The sequence below is a fragment of the Plecotus auritus genome, assembly GCF_963455305.1.
Source record: "Plecotus auritus genome assembly, chromosome: 2".
Taxonomy (NCBI): domain Eukaryota; kingdom Metazoa; phylum Chordata; class Mammalia; order Chiroptera; family Vespertilionidae; genus Plecotus; species Plecotus auritus.
This window is the reverse complement of record NC_137771.1, coordinates 67,544,578-67,565,497: the sequence shown is the minus strand read 5'-3', so window position 1 is coordinate 67,565,497 and position 20,920 is coordinate 67,544,578.

The window sequence follows — 20,920 nt, the reverse complement described above, 5'->3', positions numbered from 1 at the left end:
CAACATCTCCTAGGAAGGCGTAGGGCTTTATTTAGGAAAACCCTGATTGCTCCTAACTTTGGTCTTCTTTTGCAATGTAAGTACCTGATTACATTTCAGAAAAGAATGTGGCAAAAGTTTTAAGCTTGTTTGGAATAGGCAATTTTACTCCCTGACCTAAAGATTTATAAATCCCCTGCACTCAGCCAAGAGTCTTTGAGGCATACACAAACTATAAACAATATATTTTCTTCTACATGGGTGTCTCCAAATTGTCCAAGGTGAGGATGTCAGAAATACTGTGACCACAGAGTTAAATTTCCATAACGTTGTTGGGCTTTTTTAGAATTTCTCCTTGTTGTGGTTCACTGCTTATAGAATCTGCATTTGATCCATTTGAACAAAAAGCATAGCTGCATTCCTTGGCTACCTAGAAACTTTCTATTCATAGATATGTACTAGAAAAGTTTTAAATGGTTAATTCAATATATGTTCTGCCACTTAAAAACTGTATCTGTCACCAAAATACATGGCACCCTGACACTGTCTTTAGTTAAGAAGCTAGACCACTGGATGGCTGCCCACAGACAGCTATGTGAGACTGATAAAAACACAGTCTTGTCCTAAGTGTCAGAAGTAGGATCCTGGACAGGAGCCATCTTGAGAGATTATGTCAGAGGTGATACTTACTACTCTGGGGAAAGGGAAGAATGCCTACTTTACTGAAAGACAGCAATGTTTATTCCTTGTGTCTGGGAGTTATAAGCTAAGAACTGTGTGGCTATTTCAGCCTAACTCTAAAGTGATGGCTATAAAAAATGCTTTTTTTTGCATTTACAAGACAATACCAAGTTCTTTCAAGTTTACCTAAAAAAAAAATGCCCCTTAAGAAAGGACATAAATGAAAATCAACTGTATTTATATAAATCTTAGAAGAAGAAAAAAACCTAGAAAACCAAATTTTAAATTACACTTAAAGTAACATTAAAACCTGAAATACTTGGAAATAAATTTAACAAAAGATGTGCAAGACCACTATATTGAAAATTATAAAATATTGCTGAGTGAAATTAAAGAAGACCTAAATTAATGAAGAGCTATAACATAGTTGCTATACACTGAATTGTGTCCTCCCAAAATGTATATATTGAAGCCCTAACATCCAATGAGATTATACTTGGAAATAGAGTCTATAGTAAATAATTAAGGTTAATTGAGGTCATAAGTGTAGGCCTTAATCTGATAGGGTTGGTGCCTCATTATAAGAGAAAAAGAAACCTGAGTTCTCTCTCCCTGCATTGTGAAGACATAGCTAAGGTAACTGTCATCACACCATGAGGAAAGACTTCAGAACAACACCTTGATCTTGGACTTAGCCTACGGAACTGTGAAAAAAACACACACACATTTCCATTGTTTAAGCAACCCAGTCTGTGGTGTTTTGGTATGGCAGCTCAAGTTGACTAAGACCATCATCTTGAATTTTAAAATTCAATATTATTACTAACTAGAGGCCCAGTGCACGAAATTCGTGCATGGGAGGGGGGGTGCCCCTAAGCCCAGCCTGCACCCTTTCCAATCTGGGATCCCTCTCACAATCCAGGACTGCTGGCTCCCAACTGCTCACCTGCCTGCCTTCCTGATTGCCCCTAACCGCTTCTGCCTGCCAGCCTGATCACCCCCTAACCACTACCCTGCCAGCCTGATTGATGCCAAACTGCTCCCCTGCCAGCCTGTTTTCCCCTAACTGCCCTCCCTGCAGGCCTGGTCACCCCTAACTGCCCTCCCCTGCAGGCCTGGGTCCCCCCCAACTGCCCTCCCCTGCAGGCCTGGGTCCCTCCCAACTGCTTTTCCCTGCATGTCTGGTCGCCCCCAACTTCCCTCCTCTGCCTGCTTGGTCACCCCTAACTGCCCTCCCCTGCAGGCTTGATTGCCCCCAACTGCCCTCCCTTGCCAGCCTGGTCCCTCCCAACTGCCCTCCCTTGCTGGCCATCTTGTGGTGGCCATCTTGTGTCCACATGGGGGCAGGATCTTTGACCACATGGGGGCAGCCATCTTGTGTGTTGGAGTGATGGTCAATCTGCATATTACTTTTATTAGATAGGATAGAGGCCTGGTGCATGGGTGGGGGCCAGCTGGTTTGCCCTGAAGGGTGTCCCGGATCAGGGTGGGGGTTCTTTTGGGGCGTGGGGCAGCCTGAGCGAGGGGCTTGTAGTGGTTTGCAGGCCAGCCATGCCCCCTGGCAACCCAAGCAGAGGCCCTGGTATCTGGGGTTTGTTTATCTTCTACAATTGAAACTTTGTAGCCTGGCCGAAACCGGTTTGGCTCAGTGGATAGAGCGTCAGCCTGTGGACTGAAGGGTCCCAGGTTCGATTCCGGTCAAAGGCATGTACCTTGGTTGCGGGCACATCCCCGGTGGGGGGTGTGCAGGAGGCGGCTGATTGATGTTTCTCTCTCATCGATGTTTCTAACTATCCCTCTCCCTTCCTCTCTGTGAAAAATCAATAAAATATATTAAAAAATTTTTAAGAAAGCAACTTTGTAACCTGGAGCAGAGCCAAACCTTCTGCTTGCTCCATGGCAGCAGCCATTTCTGTTGGGATTTATGTATCTTCTATAATTGAAACTTTGTAGCCTTAAGCGGAGGCCTGGGCTGGCCAGGGCTGCAGAAGCTTGGCTTCCTCCATTGCCGAGGGCAACCCTAGCCTCCTGCTCTTTCCAGCTCCCTGGCTGCCGCCATTCCTGTTTGGATTTATGTATTTTCTATCATTGAAACTTTGTAGCCTTGAGTGGAGGCCTAGGCTGGCAAGGGCAGGCGGCAGCTTGGCTTCCTCCATTGCCGGGGAAACCCAAGCCTCCCTCCTGCTCTCTGTGGCTGTAGCCATCTTGGTTGGGTTTATTTGCATATTTGCTCCTGATTGGGTGGTGGGCGTGGCTTGTGGATGTAGCGGAGCTATGGTTAATTTGCATATTACTCTTTTATTAGATAGGATGCTATCATTATTGTTATATTGAATATTATTAAGATGTCAATTCTCCCCTAACTCATCTAGAGAATCATTGTAATCATAGTCAAATGTGTTTTCATTGGCAAGAAGAAAAAAAAAAACATTTTTTCCCAGAAATAGACAGGTTGATTCTAAAATTTACCTGACATAGAAACTAGAAGAGACAAAGTAAACCTAAAAAAGAACAACAAAGTTGAAGAACTCCACTTGTCTACTGATTTAAAAATTTTCTCTAAAGTTATAGAAATCAAGATAGTGTGGTATTAATGAAACAATAGACAAATAAGTTGATGCAACAGAGTACAGAGCCCAGAAATAGACCCACAGATACATGGTCAATTAGGTGGTAAGGTGCTAAGGCCATTCAGTGAGAAAATAAAGCCTTTTCAAAAACTGGTACTGAAACACTTGAATATCCATGTGAAAAAAGTAAAATAAATATTTATCACTACCTTACTCCACAAAGTAGTAATATGAGACAGAACCTATGCCTAATCATGGAAATTAAAACTATTAATTTTCCAGAAGAAAATGTAGGAGAATATTTTCATGATCTTCATATTCAGAAAAAAATTTTAGACAGAACACAAAAAAACACTAATCATAAAAAAATAATAATTTGGACTTCATCAAAATAAAAACATCTGTTCATTAAAAGACAGTGTTAGGAAAGTTATTCTTTCAATATTTTTTCCTTTTCCCACTCCCATGATGTGTGTGTATGTATGTGTGCATCTGACAAGAGACATGTATCCATCATACATAGAGAATTCTTAAAACTTAATAAGAAAAACCATTCAATTTTTAAAAAGAAAGAGAAAGAGAAAAGTACTTAAACAGACAGACACTTCACAAAAATTCAGTAAGGACATTAAAAGGATTCAACAACACTCAATAGTCATCAGAGAAATGCAAATTAAATCTCAATGAGAGTCTTGTTCATATCCTATCTAATAAAGAGGGAATATGCTAATTGACTGCCCCACACTCAAAGATGGTGGCGCCCACAGCCACAAGATGGTGACACCCAGTCCCCTCAGCCCCTTCGGGTGGCAAGAGCGTGGCAAGGCCGGGCCCACCCTCAGGTGGGCCCAGCCGCTCCAAGTGCCTGCCACCGGAGTCTCCCTGTCCCCTCAGCCCCCCAGCCTCCCAGGGCCAGCCAGAGGCACAGGCAAGCCTCAGATGTTGGCTGCCCACCCGAGGCTCAGGTAACCAGGGCCGGCTGAGGCTTGCGCTGCTGTCAGTGGCAGCGGCAGAGGTGTGATGGGGCATCACCTTCCCCTGATTGTCGGGTCGCCTCTCGCCCCTGAGGACTCCCAGACTATGAGAGGGGGCAGGCCAAGTTGAGGGACACCCCCCCCTCCAGTGCATGAATTTTCATGCACCAGGCCTCTAGTCTACTATAATGGTTAATGTAAAAAGACTAGTAACTCTAAATGTTGGCAGAATGTGGTATAACTGGAATCCTATATAATAAAAGGATAATATGCAAATCAACAGAACGGCGGAATGACCGGTGGCTATGACACACACTGACCACCAGAGGGCAGATACTCAACACAGGAGCTGTCCCCTGGTGGTCAGTGCACTCCCGCAGGGGAAGCGCCACTCAACCAGAATCCAGGCTCATGGCTGGTGAGCACAGTGGCGGTGGCGGGATCCTCTCCCGCCTGCACGGCAGCACTAAGGATGTCCTACTGCTGGCTTAGGCCTGCTCCCCGCCTAAGTCGGACATCCCCTGAGGGCTCCCAGACTGCAAGAGGGCGTAGGCTGGGCTGAGGGACTCCCCCCAAGTGCATGAATTTCATGCACAGGGCTTCTAGTTCTCATATATTGCTGCGGAGAGTATAAAATGGTATAGTTATTTGGGAAAAGTGTTTGGGAATTCTTATAAAGTTAAACATACACATATCCAGTAATTCCATTCTTACAGATTTACCACAGAAACATAAAAACATATATTTGCAAAAAAAGACTTACACATGAATGTTTATAGCTGCTTTACCTGTAATATTTGAAAACTGTAAACAACTCAAATGTTACCAATAGGAGAATAGACAAACCAATTGTGGTATATTCATATAATGCAATAGCACACAACAATTAAAAGGAACAAACTACTGAAACATACCATAATATGGATGAATTGCATGACCATTATGTTGACTCATAAACTAGATACAAATGAAGACAGTATAGTTTCATTTATATGAAGTTCAAAAACAGACCAAAATAATCTATGGAATTAGAAATTACAACAGTGGTTGCCTATGGGGTTGGGGATTGACAGGAAGAGAACACAAGCACGAGGAAAATTTCTGGAGTGTTGGAAATGTTCCCTTTCTTGATAAGGATATTTGCTGCATGTAGGTACATATTTGACAAAATTCATAGAATTGTACACTTAAGATGTGTGAATTATATGTGAATTATACAATACATGTATAAAAAATAGTGAAGAAAAATATATTACAGAAGAACTGACTTGCTCTAAATTTTGTAAAATACCTCAATTCTACCCTCCAAATGTTCTCTGAGCTCACAAAATATTTTTTCTTCTCCCTTTTCTCCCCATGACAGGAGTCTACTTAATTTTCAAAAGGTGAACCAGTCTATCACCTGTTCAGATAACAAATGAAAAACACAAAAGCCAGGAAAAGTGGGAATATTTCAGGCTAAAATTAGTCCATCCTCATTGTAAATATTTATCATTTCACCTGGCATCTTTTACCAGGTGATGATGACTAATTATGATGATAAGTCATTAATATTTGTATAATGATTTATAATTGACAAAGTGTTTCAGATATATGAGATTAGGTGCACCTTGGTGCTACATTAAAATCTACCATATTTTTCCGTGTATAAGATGCTATTTTTTTCTAAAATCATTAGACTGAAAATTGAGGAGCATCTTATACACGGAAGTCAACCAAGGAGGGAGCCGTGCATACCTTGTCAACAGGCATCCTCTAATCAGGAGCCTTATTGTTACTGACGTCAGCTGATGCCATAATTGGAGGTGAAGGTGGAGAGTGCCCAGATGTAACAGGGACCAGAGCGTTCTGAGCCCATAAAAATGTCAAAAAATAAAAAGATAAATACCGGTAAGCGATTGTTTTATTCTGCAAAATTCAAACTGAATGTAATCAGCTATGGAAATAGAGCTGAAGAGAGACCATTTGGACCTCCTCCAACTGAGTGTATGATCAGACAGTGGAGAAAACAGGAAGAACAACTCCTTACGATGTCAAAAAAAGAAGAAAGCCTTAAGAGGAAAACCAGTAAAATGTTTAAAATATTGATTTCTTAATTTTGGTTTGAAAAAGTGGGAGGCGTCTTATAATGAGGGCATCTTATACATGGAAAAATATGGTACATCCTTTATTTGTTCATTTTATCCTCTAGGTGTTTTAACATCATTGGACTATTTACATTTTCAGCTAATGAACATTATAAAAAATGGTTTGCTTATACATATACTTGCACCGAACAATCAGAAGAATCACATTCACTTTGTAATCCAATGAGTTGGACTCATATTGGATGGTTTGGTACTTTAGGTTCCTTTTTGTTACTTATTATTCATTAAACAATTATGTGTCTACCAAGTACTGTGTGCTGAACAATTCTAGATCTTGAAGTGTCATAGTAATTATATCTAGAGTCCTTACTCTCAAGGACAATCTTGTAACAAAAATTTAACTAATACAATACAAGGATCAAAGTATAAATAAAGGCATTTCGAAATGTTAGTGAGAGTCTAAAACAGGGGTGGGGAACCTTTTTTATGCCAAGTGCCATTTGGATATTTATAACATCATTCACAGGCCATACAAAATTGTCAACTTAAAAATTAGCCTGCTATTTTTGGTGAAACATTTAACTCACTCCTAATGCCTTGGCAGGGACAGACCAAATGATTTTGTGAGCCTTATACAGCAGGAGGCTGGACATTCCTCACCCCTGGTTTAAAGGAAGGTCCCTACTTCAATCTCTTTGAAATGAAGTAAAATTTAAATGAAAAAAAAAATAATTGTGCACACTGGGATAGGAGGTCATAGAAAGCATCAGAGAATTTCTATTCAAGTCATTCTTAAAGAAAAGCATGATTTACCAGGAAAGGAAGGAAAATTGTACAAGGAGAGTGCTTAAAGTGAGAAATGGTCCAAACCAAATTACCATTTAAATGTGTGAAGAAGAAGAAAGAATGGGTAAAAATGAGTGCTAAAGAATATTATGAGAGGTTGGAGGAGAAAATGTCTCTGAAAACACAGAAGAAATTTCAGTGCTATCAAAAATGTCTGGACATCAGTTAAGGTAAGTAGGAAAGAACAGTGTCCATTGGATTGAATAACTGGGAGAGTGCTGGTTGCATTAACCAGAGTGATTCCAACAGAAAGTCAGAAATAGAATATGGGTTAATTTATAACCTAAGGGAGTAAAAATCTGAAAGAAAAAGGTTGTGCATGCAATTTAAAGAGCATTGGCTTTAGAATCAGATACCTGGGTTTGAGTTCTATCCTCTGTCACCTCTTGGTGTGTGATTTAAGAAAGTCACTTCATCCCTCATGGATCTACAGTTTTTCCTGAGTAAAAAACAAAAATAAGCCGAAACCGGTTTGGCTCGGTGGATAGAGCGTCGGCTTGCGGACTGAAGGTCCCAGGTTCGATTCTGGTCAAGGGCATGTACCTTGGTTGCGGGCACATCCCCAATGGGGGGAGTGTGCAGGAGGCAGCTGATCGATGTTTCTCTCATTGATGTTTCTAACTCTCTATCCCTCTCCATTCCTCTCTGTAAAAAATCAATAAAATACATTAAAAAAAAAAGATTTAAAAAAAAAATAAGACTTTTCCTCCACCCAGCCCATGTAGTTTTTCTTTTTTTTTCTTTATTGATTAAGGTATTACATATGTGTCCTTATCCTTCCATTGCCCCCCACTCCTCCACTAATGCCTTCACTCCCCTGGTGTCTGTGTCCATTGGTTAGGCTTATATGCATGCATACAAGTCCTTTGGTTGATCTCTCCCCCTTACCCCCACCCTCCCTTGCCTTCCCTCTGAGTTTTGATGTTTGACGGTCTTATCGATGCTTCTCTGTCTCTGGATCTGTTTTTGTTCATCAATTTATGTTGTTCATTGTATTCCACAAATGAGTGAGATCATGTGATATTTATCTTTCTCTGACTGACTTATTTCGCTTAGCATAATGCTTTCCAGTTCCATCCATGTTGTTGCAAATGGTAAGAATTCCTTCTTTTTTACTGCAGCATAGTGTTCCATTATGTAGATGTACCACAGTTTTTTAATCCACTCATCTGCTGATGGGCACTTAGGCTGTTTCCAAATCTTAGCTATGGTAAATTGTGCTGCTATGAACATAGGGGTGCATATATCCTTTCTGATTTGTGTTTCTAGCTTCTTGGGATATATTCCTAGAAGTGGAATCACTGGGTCAAATGGGAGTTCCATTTTTAGTATTTTGAGGAAACTCCATACTGTTCTCCACAATGGCTGCACCAGTCTGCATTCCCACCAGCAACGCACAAGGGTTCCTTTTTCTCCCCATCCTCACCAGCACTTGTCACTTGTTGATTTGTTGATGATAGCCATTCTGACAGGTGTGAGATGGTACTGCATTGTCATTTTGATTTGCATCTCTCAGATGATTAGTGATTTTGAGCATGTTTTCATATGTCTCTTGGCCTTCCTTATGTCCTCTTTCGAAAAGTATCTATTTAGGTGTGTTGCCCATTTTTTGATTGGGTTGTTTATCTTCCTTTTGTTAAGTTGTATGAGTTCCCTGTAAATGTTGGAGATTAAACCCTTATCAGTGATAACATTGGCAAATATCTTCTCCCATGCAGCAGGCTTTCTTGTTTTGTTGATGGTTTCTTTTGCTGTACAGAAGCTTTTTATTTTGATGTAGTCCCATTTGTATGTTCTTGCCTTCTTTGTCAAATTTTAATTGAGCATAGTGGTTTGGGTCAATTTCTGGGTTCTCTATTCTATTCCATTGGTCTATATGTCTGTTCTTGTGCCAGTACCAGGCAGAAAGAATTAGAAAAAAAGCAACAAGAACAGCCCAGAGTGAGCAGAAGGAAGGAGATAATAAAGATCAGAGCAGAAATAAATGACATAGAGACCAAAAAAACAATAAAAAAGATCAATGAAACCAAGAGCTGGTTCTTTGAAAAAATAAACAAGATTGATGAACCTCTAGCCAGGCTCACCAAGAAGCAAAGAGGGAGGACCCGAATAAACAAAATCAGAAATGAAAGAGGCGAAATAACAACAAGCCCCACAGAAATACAAAGGATTGTTAAAAATACTATAAACAACTCTATTCCAACAAATTAGACAACCTAGAGGAACTGGACATATTCCTAGAAAAATGCAACCTCCCAAAACTCAATCAGGAAGAATCTAAAAATTTCAATAGGCTGATAACTATGGAGGAAATTGAAGCAGTCATCAAAAATCTCCCAGCAAACAAAAGCCCGGGGCCTGACGGCTTCACAGGGGAGTTTTACCAAACATTCAAGGAAGAACTAAAACCTATCCTCCTTAGACTATTCCAAAAAATTCAAGAGGAAGGAACACTTCCAAGCTCATTCTATGAAGCCAACATTACCCTAATACCAACACCAGATAAAGACAACACAATGAAAGAGAATTACAGGCCAATATCCCTCATAAACATAGATGCCAAAATTCTAGCAAATTGGATCCAGCAGTACATCAGAAAGATCATACACCATGACCAAGTACGATTTATCCCAGGGATGCAAGAATGGTACAATATCCACAAATCAATAAACGTGATATATCACATAAACAAATTGAGAGATAAAAATCACAGTCATATCCATTGATGCAGAAAAAGTATTTGACAAAATCCAACACCCTTCCTTGATAAAAACCTCAGCAAAATGTGAATAAAGGGATCATACCTCAATATAATGAAAGCCTTATATGACAAACCTACAGCCAACATCATACTCAATGGGCAAAAACTGAAACCATTTCACCTAAGAACAGGAATGAGACAGGGATGCCCACTTCCACCACTCTTGTTTGACATAGTTCTGGAAGTGCTAGCCATAGCAATTCGACAAGAAGGAATAAAAGGCATCCAAATTGGAAAAGAAGATGTAAAACTGTCATTATTCACAGATGACATGATACTGTACATAGAAAACCCTAAAGACTCCATCAAAAAAAATATTAGACTTAATAAATGAGTTCGGCAATGTAGCAGGATACAAAATTAATGCCAAGAAATCTATGGCATTTTTATACATCAATAGTGAACTTACAGAAAGAAAGATTAAAAAAAACAATTTCATTTACCATTGCGCCAAAAAAATTAAGATTCCTAGGAATAAACTAAGGAGGTAAAAGACCTGTACTCGGAAAACTACAGGACACTGAAAAAAGAGATAAAGACACAAACAGATGGAAGAACATATCATGCTAATGGACTGGTAGAATCAACATCATTAAAATATCCATGCTACCCAAAGCAATCTACAGAGTCAATGCAATCCCCATTAAAATACCTACAGCATATTTCACAGACCTAGAATGAACTCTCCAAAAATTCATCTGGAATAAAAAAAAGACCCCAAATAGCTGCAGCAATCCTGAGAAAGAAAAACAAAGTAGGAGGGATCTCAACCAGATATCAAGCTGTATTACAAACCCATGTAGTTTTTCTGAGTCAAATGAGTTGGATTGGTAAAAATACATTGTTAACCATAAGTTCTGTTCCCTGACTCTGATGACCCCACATTATCACACTCTGAGGTATTGCTGAACTAATAATAGAGGTGGCACATTTAATGCAATGAGTGATTTTCCAAAAAGTTGCGCAAATCAAATAGCAGTCACCATTTTTAATTAATTTGTTATTTAAAGAAAACTATGGTGAATCTTGCAAAAAGTGACACATCTTTTTTAATATGAACAGTAATTCTACAACATTTTTTCTTTGCTTTCTCCTTCTTGTTCTCTTTATTCTTCCTTCCTTTCTTTCTCCATTTCTTTTTTGACCTTAATATCATCTGTATGGTTTCTTTAAACCATGAAGTAGGACATAACTTATGTTAGAAAACACAGGATACAACTAAACAAACAAACAAAAAAGAAGATTTAATATTTGTTAGAAAAGAAATTGTACTAAATTAGGATGGGATGGGACAAAGAATATACAGACTAAGTTAGGCTTGGAAAAAAGAATACCTACAACTATAGAAAATATAAATACTGTTCTTCAAATCCTCACACCTATCAATGTCACCATTGCACAAAGGGGCAGCAATCTTTTGAGCTGAGGCACCATTTAATTGTCCAAGAAACACTCTGAGGCATCAGTAGGAAACCTCAAACATCAACAAGAGAAAGGCATAAAAATATAGAGAAAAGTATGACAAAGAAAGTCACATAATAGTACTATAAGTGGGCAAGAGAAAGAAAGAAAAAGAAAAGCTAAGAAAAAAAGCAGAGAATGACATTAGAGCAGAAGGCCATAGACTTTGATGGTCAACTTAGATGGGATTCCTGACTCCACCATCCCCCAGCTTTCTGTCCTTGAACAATTTATTTAACCATTTGGAGTTTCTTTCCTTGTCTGTTAATGTAGATAATCATACACACTTTATAAAGTAGTTATGAGAATTAAATGAGATAATAAGTGCCTAGGAGACTGGTACATTGTTAGTATTTACAAATGAGTACATGTTATTATCTTTTTATGAGAGGCCTTTGTTTTCCCCATTCGACTTTGCACACTGAACAGAGGAGCCAGAATAAAAGTCTTGTGGAAGCAAGTCTGCCAGCAGTGTACCTCACACTAGGGATCTCAGCATATTTGCCCAGCCTTGAGGGTGGGCTCTTTCAAATATCCCCATGTGCATTTTATTCTTGTCTCTTTCTCTGCCTTTACTAAAATTTACCAACTCTTTCTATTGCACCTGGTTTAGAGATTCTGAATACTGTATGCACTGAAAGCTACAGTCATAAAATGCAAAAAATTACCACATTATTTATTCAGAATCGTCAACTTCCCTGCCTCTGATGACCCCACATTATCACACTCTGAAATTAGAAACCCTGCATTTGCAATTTGACTGTGTTGGATCTGGGTTTTCACAACATGTAGTTTGCACAGTCATAATGCTTATAGATCTTTCATTTTTCTACAGAAATTAATTGCCTAAACCACAATGATTTATAGTCACACTGAACATGATTATTAATTTTCCTGATGATTATACCTGTGGGCGGCAACAAATCTACTTGTGATAGACCTGGCTTTGAATTGCTGCTAAAACTAAAATGTCCATAAGGTAATAACAACTAATTTTTACCTTAATCAACTTACACTTAAAAGAATTTAATATAGGGCACTTGTGCCTTGTGGGAAAACTTGTTTGAAATATAAGGTGCTGAGTTATTTATGAGAATAATTATATATTTGTTACTCTCGTTTGTACTGGGAAATCAGGATCTCAAATGAGTCTGAGATACATTAAAAAATATAATGAACTCAGCAGAGTTGTACACACTAAAGAACTTTTGCACTAAGGTAAATACACAACCTGGCATAGCTACTCTGAAAGGAAAGATTATTACAGCCCCCTAAACCATGCTGCCTCTCCTCACTTCCCTAGCAGAGCTTCCAAGTGCTATCATTGGTAACAAGAAAGTTAAGACATTTGATACCTAAGAGAATAGCCTTGCCCTTCCTTCCTCGTTATTCACCCTAAAATCATTTTCAAATGGCCTTGTACTTGTGCTCTAATGAGTACAGTTCCTTATCAATTGCTCCTGATGCGGGAAAATAACATGAGTTTGGGGCCATTGAACCCAGATCCTGCAATCTTCTGTCTCACAAGCACTCCCTTCTTCATTTAATGGTGCTGGGAAGTTCATTCATTGCTGTAGTAGATCTGTTTCTCCTTGTTGGGATACAAGTTACAAAAAAGAGAAGGCTTTGATTATTGGTTGATATGCATACCTTATATAATTCAGTATGTTCATAGCCCAGAAATATTTAAGGCTTTTCCCTGATTAGTGGCATTATGCAGTTATGCAAATAATCTGTTATATCTAGGCACATTATGCCGTTATGTAAATGATCTATTTCATTTATATTTCCCACAGAGTAATGGGGTAAGGAAGAAATGTTCTCTTGCATTTCCCCTGGTTTTTAATGAGTTGCTCAGACATATTTAGCTGGTGATCAGTCTTGGGATTTCTGGGACCGGATGTGAGTTAGCCTTTCTATCTGATCACCATGACCTGTCTCTAACTTTCCCATTTAATTCAGCACATATTTATTGGGTGCTTATTGTGTGCAAGGTTTTTGTGTGGTGGGGGACCACCTGAAGGGGCTCAGGTCTTGCTCAGGCAGACTCTGGGAGGGATATTATGTACCTCATGATCTTTCTTCTCTGACAACCTGGATACATGATGAAGGTCTGTTTAGCGCCATTCATTTTAGAACTTCTTAGCCAGAAAATATTTCTTTTAAATTTATAAAAAAAGTAGTAAAAAGGGAAATTATTTAGAATGTCTAATTATAGTTTATGCAATGAAATATACAGAGTAAGCTAAATAATTTAAATATAGATATGGCCATTGACAACAGGCTACAATTAAGATACAAATCAAACCACAATATGGATCTGGGATAAAAGAAAGTTTCCTTGTATTTGGAAGCTGAATTAAATCTATGCTCATTTGCATGGTACCTCAGGTTTCAGTCTATTGCAACATCACTTAGGCTAGCATACAGTCCACAGGAGTTTAAACCAAATCAATCATTTCCTTTTATCTAGACTGATATGCTAATTGTAGAGAATTCTCAGCCTCTCTGTCACCAACTGCTCAACATTTATTGATTCATTTAACAACTACTTACTGAGCACCTACCTTGTGTCAGGGCACCAGCCCTCATGCAGTCTGGTGGAGAAGGAAAAGTAATCTAAGAACAAACACATTCAGGAACTGTGCTAGGGGCCAGGAAGGACAGGAACCTGGGCTATAAAGTGTCCTTGTTAGGGAAGTCAGAGAAAGTTCAGATTTTTGGGTCCTGGGTCTTTTTCAACCACATTTGGCTATAACAATATGCTTTGATGAGCTGCCACAGCTACCTGTGCATATGACTGGCATATTTGTCAGGGTTAACAGTCTATGAAATCACATGGTTCCTTCCCTCTCTGGTGGTTGTAATGAATGGAATTTTTAAAAATTCCTCTGGATTTGGGTGGTAATAGAGCAATTTCTGACCTCAGTACTCCACCAAACATCTTTCTCCAGTTCTTAAAAATATATAATAATTCTATAATTCTCCCTGGGTCATATTATCTTTATTGTTTAACCATTTCACAATCACATATGTCTGTTGAATCAGTACTAAGCACTCAGTCTGATGATGTTATTCAACTCCTCTTATAAGTGGAGGATCTTGCTGAGGAAGATAATTAAAGAAAAAAACAATTCTTAAAACTTTCAATAGAATATAGTGGGCATTAACTGCTTCTGATTATGATTCAATTCAATAGAACTTATGATGTATGGAAATCATATCATTGTTGACAGTTATCTACTTCCCTTTCCCTGTAAAAATATTCTGTTGCTATGTGACTTACAATACCTTCCTTGGAGGAGCATTAGGCTTGATCATATGATTTGCTTTGGCCAATGAAATGAGAGTGAATGTCTGGTACACCTGTTCTGAGTAAAATCTTTAAGGATTATTACATATGTTTTCTCTATCTCTCTCCTGTATTTTTTCTCTCTTCCAGAAAAAAAAAAAATGGCGTATTCCAGAGGGTTCCTGCTACTTCTGATCCTAGATTCTTAAATGAAAATGTCACATGGAGCAGAACAGAGCCAAAGCCAAGTGAGAAACAAGCCTGAGTGGTAAAGGCCTAACCTAGAGAAAGCTGACTGATGGATTAAATACAAGAGGTAGGAGCCCTACTCCTAAGATGAGTAGGAGGACTATGGTCTCTGTCCTCAAGGTATTTGCAATCTAGATGACTCACTAGTTCTTTAATACTGATTTATAAACTAAGAGGGTGTCAGAAGCCACAATAAGTTTGAGTCCTTAAAGTAAACTTCGTTCACACACACACACGTTCTAAATGCTCTGTAGGACATGAAGGCACACTTCCCAACTTATTTCTCCCTAGTATAAAGAACAAATTTTAAAAGAAGCCAATACAGTAGATCTATCAACCTAAACTTAGAAAAACAAAACAAACAAGTACCTGGTAATTCCCTTTTGATTTAGCAATCTCTGTTCAACCTACTAGTATTTTCTTATTTTACTTATAAAATATTGCAATTAACATTAGTAGCTTTTTTATTTTTTTCATCTCCACACCTCAAATAAAGAGAGCAATTTGTTCAATTTCTCTACATATTCTTTGAAGGGGCCTGATTTTAGTCCCCAAGGTTGATATCATGTATTCCCAATATCCATTCTTTGGATCTGAGATATTTCCTCAACTCTAACAAGTAGCTGCCTTTGATATGTGCCTACGATGTTTTAAGGCCAGAAGGCCATTAGCAGCCCAAGCAGAAAACATACAAGTTTCCAAAGCATAATGTTCTATGAGTACAAGTAAATTTGGTGAGTTTACAATATGTAGTTGATAGATTCTAATAACCTTCTTAGATATATATATAGAGAGATTGGGATAAAATGACATATTTATAAGCTAAAAGCTCCTTCAATTCAGTGATCCAGTATCCATCCTAATATATAAAAACCCAGGGTCCCTAACGACCGATTGACTGAACACCAGAAGTCAATCCTGCAGCCGGTGCAGGGGCGGCGACCCAGCACTGACTGCCGAGGGGGCTGCAGATCAGGCCCAGAGAGAGGCCGGAAGAGAGAGGCAGGGTCTGATCTGCAGCCTCCATGGCAGCTGTTGATCAGTCGTTGCCTCTCTCTTTCTCTCCAGGCTTTGCCAGCAGCTGCGCCTCTGTTTCTCTCTGAGCCTCCTCGGGGGCTGCTGACTGGCACAGAAACTGGCCAATAAGAACCAAATCTGGGTGAACTGTGAGGAGCCAATGGCTGTCTAGGAGGCGGAGTTTTTGACGCTGACTGGCATAGAAACCAACCAATCAGAACCAAATTGGCCGGCAAGGGAGGGCAGTTAGGGGTGATCAGGCAGGCAGAGGCAGTTAGGGGCAATCAGGCCAGCAGGGGAAAGCAGTTGGGGGCAAGATCAAGTCAGCAGGAGTGGGCTGTTGGGGGCAAGATCAGGCCAGCAGGGGAGGGCAGTTGGGGGTGAGATCAGGCCAGCAGGGGAGGGCAGTTAGGGGGGATCAAGCAGGCAGGCAGAGAGGTTAGGGGTAATCAGGCAGGCAGGCAGAGGCAGTTAGAGGTGATCAGGCAGGCAGGCAGGTGAGTGGTTAGGAGCCAGAAGTCCCAGATTGCAAGAGGGATGTCCTACTGCCTGTGGGATCGGGCCTAAACTGGCAGTCGCACATCCCCCAAAGGGTCCCCGATTGGAGAGGGTGCAGGCTGGGCTGACAGAACCCCCTCCCCCTCATGCAGGAATTTCATGCACCGGGCTACTAGTAAACTTATAAAAGGTTGTGATCAGTACAATTATAAGGCTTGTTCTACTATTGCAGATCATACTTTTTTCTGATATAACATTATTTCTATGAATGATTTATTTCCTTACACATTTTTGTGCTCTCAGTATTTCAAAGAAAACCAATGTTATACTTGTAGCATTTACAATGGAATACATTTTAAGGCAAAAAAACAAAACAAAACAAAAAAAAAACAGAGAAAGAAGTAGAGATAAATTTATAGAAGGAAGGGAAAAACAAAAGGAATAGGGAGGGGGAAGAAGCTGATGAAAAACTAGAGGAAAGGGCATAATTGAAGAGTGAAACAGGTAAAGAGAAGAGACAAGTAGAGGTAGTAGAAACTAGAGAAAGAAAGAATATGAAAAGGGGGAAGAAAGTGTGGAGACAAAAAATGATGCTTCAAAAACACTGAAAATGAAAAGAAAAAAAAAACTGAAAATGAAAAGAAAAAAACTAAAGGTAATGACAAGAAAAATATGGAAAATTGAATATTTAAAAATGAAAAACATTATAATTTTAAAGCTTATCATAAATATGAAAATAAGAAGAGATGTTTGGGGAGTTAGGGTTCTAGAAGAATTCATTGTCAAGGAATATAAATGGAAGGGAAGGTAAAAAGAGAAAGGCTTTAAAACAGTCAACTGATACTATAGGAAATGCTAAAGAATGAAAAGTTAGCAATAAGAAACTGGAAAAGCATTGATTTCTTTCATTTACTATTACCATTACATTTTGTCTTTTTAACTTTTTATTATTGTAAATGGATTGTACCAACAATACCAGTATTGCATATTGTACATCATTCTCTAGGTTATATTACATATATAAATCTGGAACAGTATTGGATAAAAATACACCCAAAAGGGAAAACACACATAAAAGTCAAAGATAAACTATAACTTGACAATGTGCACAAAAATATCATCTGTTCCAAATTATATACCCTTAGCTTTCTAATGCCAACTTTAAATTATGTTTGCCTTTCTCGTGCATTTTCAGACTTGTTAAGCATAATCACAAACTAATATTTGTTTTGCTGTTTACTTGGAGGAAAATCAATTCTCGCTGTGGTGAAATCAGTGAAGGTGGTGGGAGATCACAGAAGCCTGCACTTTGAGAGATGGAGATAGTCTGTTCCACATGCAGACCAGCTCCTTCAGGCATCTCCATGTGGTCTTCCCCTGCATCCTCCGAAGAGGTATTCTTCTTGCACATTATTCCCTTTGGTAGGTTTTTCACACTCTTGTCTCTAGGGATTAAGTTCTCTCATTTGGGAATAAATTTTGCCTTAGCTAGGAAACAATGGAGGCATCAGTAGCCTTTATACAGAAATAAAAAGAAAAGATTCTCTTACGTTGTTTGTACTTGGTCTTGCCTCGCCAAGTTAAGTTTGCTGTCTTCAAAAGTAGGGAGTCTTTTGCAGAATAGGCTGCTTGCCAGGTTTCATCTGGGCCTCATGGGCCTGAGATTTACTGTTTTTAATCTTTTTTCTGATGGGCATTCTAAATACCTGTTTCATGCAATGTTTAATTTCAGCACAGCAGGTATTAGTGTATGCAAAAATGGGACTAAGCTGCCTGTTTCCTTGTATGATGAAATGCCTAAAACAGCTAGGTTTTTACAGCAGCCAGTCCTTTATCCCCTTAACAGCCCGTGCCTGTTTCTTTAAAAATGGTGCTTTTTATGGACTCCTCTGACTATTTCTAATATAATTTTCCATAGCCCATCTTCCCTACTAAGAATACGAAACTCCACATCTGTATTCATTTGGACAGCTTTTGAACTGAGACTAACAAACAGAAGGAAGGTTTGGGGCTGCTTCCTTTTCACAAGATGGCAGCTTGAGGACAGCAAAGAAAAGCAATCTCTCTCAATTTCTCTGTGCATATGTTAATGACACAAAGAGAGATGATCTTCAAAATCATCAGCAACACCATTAACAATACATTTGTTAATATTTACATAGCTAAAGAAATGTTCAATCTTTAGTGCTCAATCAATTCATCTCAACTTCCACATCACTTCCTCTAGGGAGCTTTTCTTGACCTTACACATCTCAGCTCTGTCCCTCCTGGTGCGCAGAGCAACTGCGTTTGCTGCCATTAGTGTATTTATTCCAATGTATTATCATCTCCATTAGACCATGCATTCCATATGGACAGAAAGACTGATGCCAGACTTACAGCTTGTTCCTTGTAAATATTTATAGTATTAATACGTGGATAAGTCCCTAACCCTATGTATTGCTTAAGGGAGAACATGCAGAAGTGACTCTCTTTGTCTATAATATAAGCCTGCCTTCCCCCAAAAGGAAGTGTGGAATTCAGTATCCTGGTGTTCATGTCAGACAATGTTTGTTAATGTCCAGAGAACATTGGGGTATTTTCCCCATAGTCTAGCTCCATGTTCTCTAAAATGGGCTGTGCAGAATGCTCTTTTTGGATGCAGGAGGAAATATTGGGATGTTCACTTACATTCATGTAAAAAGTAAGCATTACAAGTATTGTATGAATTGATACTCAAGCCCATGCTGATGTGTGTGAATGTGGGGCAGTCTTGAGCAGCGTGATAATCAGTGGATTCAGAGGGCAGGAGGTGCTAGCACAGCATTTGCTGGGGGTTACATGTACTGGTAACTGGAGTCTGTTATCTAACTTTAGTTACACACTAATCTCACAAAGTGGACACCTTATGTTTTTAAATTGCTGCAAAACTATAGATTGCAATTAATGCAGGTTATAAAAATGATAGATCAAAGATTACACCAACAATGTAAGCACGAACTGAGACATGTATGCTTCCTAGCATGAGCTCCTCAAAAGCCACATTACCAATTAAAATAAGGATAATATAACTAGACTAAATGTTACCGTGTAGTTGGAAGCTGTGAGGATTAGGCAATTGTGGCATATTGTGTGCAAAGAGGTAAAGGGTAGTATATGACAGTGGTCGGCAAACTCATTAGTCAATAGAACAGCAAACCGTGCTCACAAGCCGCATGTGGCTCGCGAGCCGCGGTTTGCCGACCACTGGTCTAGGACAACAAGTCAACCAAAAATAAAAAACATTAAGACAGCCATATTCACTGTCATAAATGATTTTTAACCCAGAGTGTCATGCTTGAGATATTAACTGATAATAATGGCACATGTATATAACTAATAAACATCCACAGAGATATGGTCAAAGGTTTTTTTTATTTACGGGTATTCAATCCAAAGAGCTTGAAGAACATTTGTCCAGAAATGAGCAAGTCCCTTCCTTCTTTCCCATTTCACTTTCCACCCTGTTTTTCTCCACTTTCAGTCTGAAGCCTGTTACTCATTTAAAGGCCACTTTATGGTCCCGCTGATCCTGCAGTGCCTATCAGTTTTCATCTGTCTCTCATCCAGGCCAACCCTCTGTTGTCTAGAAGTTGTCACTGAATCAATGATAGCTGTGGCTTTTAAGTCAAACATATAAGGGACTGGAGAAATATTTACAGTGGATAATTCCTTAATATCTTTGTCAGTGCAAAATATACACTAGCAATTCCTGAATACAATGAAATATAAAGCCGCAGTCCCTACCCTCAAAGAAGTGGTTAAAGAGAAAGTATGCAAACTAATGAACAATTAGAAAAGATTGCCCATTGCCACTAATGTCCAAGTCTTCCTTCTTCTCCTGATCGCAGGACCAGTAAGCAGGCCTCCTTCCATGATTTCACTTCTGAAAGTAAGCGTGGGCCCATGAACAGAACCCCACTATTTTCCATTCTGATATTCACTAGTGCCATTGCAAGGCCTTTCGCCTCATCACCCCAAATGCCTTATAAAATTTCACAAAGGCCAAAACTATCAATAAATAATGATTTACACTTTATTGGATCTGGATTGAAACTGCAGTCCCTATCAATAGATGAGGTTTTGATGATTTCACTGGAAATCCTAAAAATGGAACAGTCTGTCTCAAAGAACAAGGGCATTCTTTGAGAGTTGTCCTAGAGGAGATTTTTAAGATTCCCTGCTTAAAATATGACATATTAATGATCTACTATTCAACCCAACAGTCCTTTCTATGAAAATGTTTAAAGGAATTCACTTACCATTGTCTTTGTTAGTTGGAAATGAATGCTTATTGATCACCGGTATTGATCTACTACTTTAGATAAAAACAATACTTTTCAAAGTACACCCAAAAGAGTTTAAGGACTAAAGTAAAACTGTAACTTCTCCTGGTTACTAGGTGATTGATCACAACTGATTTTGCTGCCATAAAACATAACTTACTGTGACACTGCTTATCTGGGCTCCGGAGTCGGCCCTCATTG